This window comes from Myotis yumanensis, unplaced genomic scaffold (genome assembly GCF_028538775.1).
Source record: "Myotis yumanensis isolate MYYU_CA2020_CCGP unplaced genomic scaffold, mMyoYum1.0.hap1 SCAF_8, whole genome shotgun sequence".
Classification (NCBI taxonomy): Eukaryota; Metazoa; Chordata; class Mammalia; order Chiroptera; family Vespertilionidae; genus Myotis; species Myotis yumanensis.
The window spans coordinates 79832501-79838518 of record NW_027223759.1 but is presented as its reverse complement, the minus strand read 5'-3'; the positions used below and the strand labels follow the sequence as shown (position 1 = coordinate 79838518).

General features: G+C 42.2%; 1 pseudogene; it reads left to right on the top strand.

The window, feature by feature from the left end:
- The first annotated feature begins 379 nt into the window (after positions 1–379).
- On the top strand, positions 380–850 carry LOC139015818 (small ribosomal subunit protein uS12-like; annotated as a pseudogene).
- The last annotated feature ends 5168 nt before the right edge of the window (positions 851–6018 follow it).

The window sequence follows — 6018 nt, the reverse complement described above, 5'->3', positions numbered from 1 at the left end:
CATGGCTTCCCACAGCAGAGAAAGAAAGAATGAAGACTCAGCACCATCACTTAAGGGCTGCCGTTCAGAAGTTGAGCATTATTCTCATTCACATTTCACTGGCCATTGCAAGTCACATGCCCATGCCCAATTTTAAGGAATTGTGTATTCAGGAGGCAACAAGTAGAAATTTGGATGAGCGTTAGAATAGTCTAGTACTAATAAAGTATGTAACTGCAGATTCCTCACACTCTAGATAGCTCAGTGATTGAGTGGGAATCAAATGACATGGCATGGCATGGAATGGAATGGAATGGAATGGAATGGAATGGAATGGAATGGAATGGCATGGAATGGAATGGAATGGAAATAAATGCCAGACACAGATACCCTGGTAAAAATGGTAACTATATCTCTTTTGCTAAGGCCTGCGGTGTTGGCAGGATGGACAAGTGTTGGCATTCAGACTGCCTGGAAGCTCTGGAGTGATCAATGAGATGAGAAGTGGCATGAACAGCAGGTCAAGAAAGCCTATATGGGCAGAGCCCTGAGGGCCAAGCCTTTTGGATGGGCTTCCCTTGCAAAGGGACTTGTGCTGGAAAATGTAGAGGCGGAAGCCAAGCAGCCAAATTCTGCTGTCAGGAAGTTTGTCAGCGTCCAGCTCATCAAGGATGGTAAAGAAATCACAGCCTTTGTACCAATGATGGTTGTTTAAATTTTATTAAGGAAAATGACGAAGTTCTGGTGGCTGGATTTGGTCGTAAAGGTCATGCTGTTGGTGACATTCCTGGAGTTTGCTTTAAGATTGTCAGAAAGCCGTGTCTCTCCTTTGGCCTTATACGAAGACAAAAAGGAAAGACCAAGATTATAAGTTTTGATGATGAAAACACAGTATTGATAAATTTTCATATGCCAAAATAGATAAATGGTAGCTATCATCATCATTGTCATCATTATTATTCTCATTTTACAATCCTGCAAGGTAATAGTATACCCTCCATAGATAAATAAAACTGAAACTCAAAGAGATTAAGAAACTTACTCAAGGCCATATGAACTACAAGATATTTATTGATCTATTATCTGTCTTTCCATTAGAGCATCTATCTATCTAAAAATCTTTAGCGTGGCTCTAAGCTTATCTTTCCAAGGATATTTCCCACTCATCCTCTTGCTGCAACTCACAATTTACCCAAACGACTCTTATTCTTCACAATGCTCCTCTTTATGCTGCCACTCACATTCTTTCCTGCACTTGGAAAAGCCTCTTTTCCTTATCCATACATCTCAGTTGCACTGATCCTTCAAAATGTGCTCAAAAACCTGCTTATTCCATGAAACTTTTCCCCATCCCTTCCAACAACCCTTTTTCTCCTTCTGATTTGCTATAATTCCTTATTGTTGCCTATGGCAGCATTGTATTTATGTCTCACTTCTCCCACCTCACTGTGAGCTCCATGAAGGCAGGACTTGCATCTGCATCTCCTGAATGGGTGTGAATTTACTGTACAGGGTATGAGGTGCAGGGTATGCCATGGAACCTTATATTCTTGAAATTGCACTAGATCTGATTCTGACACTTCACCCCACCTTCATGGCTAGTCTGGTAGGAAATCAATAGTAGTCATTATTCTGACCTTTCTTCCCTCAAGCCCTGTGCATGTCCCTGTGCAGACATGAGGAAACCATTCCTGGAAGGCCTCTGGTTTGGGTTCCCACGAGTCACTGCTAACATGTGCACAGTCTCTTAACAGCCAGCTCTGTCCAGAGAAGGTATATGCGAGTCCTAAGCCTGCCCTTGTGGAAGACAGACCAAGCAGCCATCCCCTTCCTGCCCACACTCTCAGCATCCAAACTCTTGTCTCCTCTCCAGGTTCCTGAGAGGGAGGTGACTGGGACCAAAGGCCATGAGAACTCCCTAGCTTTTAGTAAAATCACCTCCACTCTCTTGTATTGCTTTGCTCTCTTTCTCACTTCTCCTACCTCCTACATCACTCCCTTGTTTCAGTTTTCAGAATACCAAACCAAGAAAGAAAAAAAAAAAAAACTCTGAAGGCAACTTCCACTGCCTGCCCTGCACTAAACCCCCTCAGGCTTAGAAGGTAAAAATACTGTCTATCTCTTTAAATGTGGACAGAAAGATACATAAGAACAGAATTTCAATAAATTGCCTAATTACTGCAAGCGTATAGACAGCCTAGGGTGGATATGCACAAAGGAGCTCTCTCCACTTGATTAAAGGCATGATGTGGAGATAATCCAGGAACTACAACAGGGCAGTTCAATTAGATGAACCAGTATGAAAGCTGTTAATACACCTACTGAAAGAGCTGGCAATGTTATTGTGTACTGGCGATTTGCCTATAGACATACAGAAATTTAAAATGGCAGAATTCTATTTAATGGGGCCCAATCAGTAAAAGCAAGCTTTGAAGGGTTGTTTAAAGATATGACTGAAATAAATAAGTGGTTGACGGTTGCTTCAATAAAATATATATTGACTTGCTTTGTTTAAAATAAAAACATTGATATATGGGCTCATATATATATATAATGTATTTGCCGTTAACTCTGCACTTCCAAGGACGTTCCATTCTGAGATTTTCTTGGCCTCAAGTTCATAAACTTAAAGAGATCTGTGAAACCCCTGGAATTGTATGCAAATGTAAAAGGAAGAAGTCAGGGGTTTCATCAGATTGTCCCAGAAGTATATAGTCCATAAACGATAGTGTCCAACATACACACATTTCTAAACTCCCTCGTTATTTTGTCCTATTTTCTATGTAAGTTAAAAAGATAAATTAGAAAATTAGCCAGCAGCCTTAAAATTGACACATGATTTGAAGTGCTCCATTTAAGAACCACCTATAATGACACTGGGCTTCATTTTGCAAACTTAGTCCAAATGAGAATTCCAAATCACTGGAGTCCTAATATAAAAGAAAATGTAGCACAGAATTCTAAGTAAGAGCTGTGGCAATATTTGAGCGGGAGGTATAAAGAAGGCTTAAGCTAGAAGGGATGTAAAAACCTCTGCAAGTTAAGGTCACTTCACTCCTGTAAATAAGAGGGAATTCTTCGGAGATGTCAGAAAAATAAAAGACCACCAACTATTAGCAAACTCACTGTATGGTTGATGGAGTAATCTCCAACATCAGAAACAAAATTGAGGTGATGTGAAAGGTTGGCAAAATGTTTACACCTCTTCAAAGAAAGCAAGTTGAAAGCTGGTGATTAAGTTGAAAAGCAAGTTGAAGCATTTCTCCCTCAGTGAAAATGGTGGGAGTAGGAGCAGGCCCTCATCCAACTGACTCCCACTCTCTGCTTGCAGTGGTTCTCAACCTTCCTAATGCCACGACCCTTTAATACAGTTCCTCATGTTGTGGTGACCCCCAACCATAAAATTATTTTCGTTGCTACTTCATAACTGTAATGTTGCTACTGTTATGAATCGTAATGTAAATATCTGATATGCAGGATGTATTTTCATTGTTCGCAACCCACAGGTTGAGAACCGCTGGTTAGAGGGAACATGTAACTCCTTGGATCCAGGTCTCTACAACCCCTAGAGCAGTGATCCTCAGTTTATTTTCTGCAGGAACACAAATAATGAGGACTGCTATCGTGTAAGCTTCCTGAGGCCCGGGCGTAATCATAGGGACTAGATTATCTCATGGAATCTTCATAATAACCAAAGGCATCCTGCATTTATAACATTTTACAGAAAACTGAGGCAGGGATGCTAACTAATTTTCCCAAGGTTACATGGTAGAGATAGATTTTTACTGAGTAAACACCCTCGGCTACTACTCAGGACTGCCTCCTACCCCTGTCTCCTTCAGCACTACATTCCCAACACCAAGTACAATGATCTTCAGATATTAGTCAAGTGAGGAAGTGAGACCCACATATGGTTTTGCTGGCACACTAGCTCTAACTTCGCCCATTTTCCTGCTATCTAAAGGAGGCTATATCCCAAGAAACTAGAAACACCAATCAGAAAGGATATATGCACCCCTATGTTCATAGCAGCACAATTCACCATAGCTAAGATTTGGAAACAGCCTAAGTGCCCATCAGCAGATGAGTGGATTAAAAAACTGTGGTACATGTACACAATGGAATACTACGCTGTGGTAAAAAAGAAAGAATTCTTACCATTTGCAACAGCATGGATGGAATTGGAGAGCATTATGCTAAGCAAAATAAGCCAGTCAGAGAAAGATAAATATCACATGATCTCACTCATTTAGGGAATATAATGAACAACATAAACTGATGAACAAAAACAGATCCAGAGACAGAGAAGCATTTATCAGACCATCAAACCTCAGAGGGAAGGTAGGGGAGGGTGGGGGTAAGGGGGAGAGATCAACCAAAGGACTTATATGCCAGCATATAGGCCTAACCCATGGACACAGACAACAGGGGGGTTGAGGGCATGAGTGGGGGGGAGGGGTAATGCGGGGATAAGGACACATATGTAATACCTTAATCAATAAAGAAATTAAATAAATAAATAAATAAATAAATAAAGGAGGCATGTCAGCATGCGAGAAGGCCGTTCTTCTAAGAAAACACATGAGTTGGCATACACAAATGTAGATGTGTTCTCAACCTTGAATACTCTCACATTCTTTCAATTGTTAGTAACCAACACATTATAATAACACCATAGTTGAGAGAATGGAGCCTGGTTGCTTTGTATAATGGCTCCCCAGAACTGGCTACGAGAGCACGATCCAGCAGAGATTATGTAACAGGACCTGCTGGTTCTCCACCAGCATCCCTTATCCTTTTCTCCAAGAGTCACAGAATACAGGGCCCATGGCTGCCCACCTAGGTCTACATTTCCAGAACTGGCTTGCACCATGTGTGGCTACATCATTAACTTCTTACAGGTGAAACATGAGCAGAGGTGTGATGTGCCATTTGTAGGCTGGTCCTTGAAACCTTGTACCGGGACCCCTTCCCCCCCCCCCCCCCACACGCACACACAGCCACCTCAGTGCAAGCTGTAAGACCCAAGCTCAATCAGGTTAGAAGGACAATGCCTTCCTACCTTGTGACTCTCAGACCTTACCAGAAATGCAGAATCCTGGGCCCCCTCCCAGAATCAGAAGCTGCATTTAACAAGCTCCACAAATGACCTATTTTCATGTTGGAGTTGGAGGAGGACTGAACTAGGAGATGTCAGAGAAGCCAGATGAAGGGAAGCTTGTGGACTCCTTCTCAGAAGCATCTCTAGAGCAGAGCTGCCCACACCCACCTCAGACTGTTCCATAAGAGAAAAACCAACTTCTCTCTTTTCTAAGCCACCTGATTACTGTATTGCCGAGTCTCTCTGTGAGAGCAGCCTAGCCTTGCCCTGACTAATAATGAGGAAATAGTTTACTTTTAGAGAACAGCAGGGAAAACCTTTGAGGAAAGTATAAGGACAAAAGCCAAAGTGTCTCAATTCTTTATTTCTGACAATGCATTTGAAGAACATGGTTATCAGTGTGTCTTTATTGTACAGCCCAGGTGTCAGGCAGGGTTCCTTACCCCTTTCAGGTCTGGTTAGGATAGACTCAAACCTCAATTCTAAGACTTACTAAAAGCTGAGAACTTTCTCTATGGCTTCTGTGAATTCCTGGGGACTTCTCCCCATTTCTCTCGGCCTCTGGTGTCTGTATTACTGCACACTGTCTTGGGTTCATCCCATGTCAACCTAGATTGGAAGCCCAGCTCCTCCCTCAATGGCCAGTAAAAGCCTCCTTCCCCAGGGGTCCCATTAGTTTAGAAACATTGTTAAGTATTTGGGACTTTACACAGAGAAGTCCTGAGAGCCTATGGCCTTAGTCATCTATCTGGATCCCTCAAATTGCCTCCCCGTTTACTCCCTTTCTTTGCCCTGGAACATAGAGAATATTTCAACCAAGGGGGTAAGGGTGGAGAGGAAGGAATAAAATAGCAGGGGACAGAAATCCACTAAGGTTTGGAAATGACTTTGTTGTTCCCAGACAGCTAAGCCATTTCTTCTACTTTCCCATAGCCTGT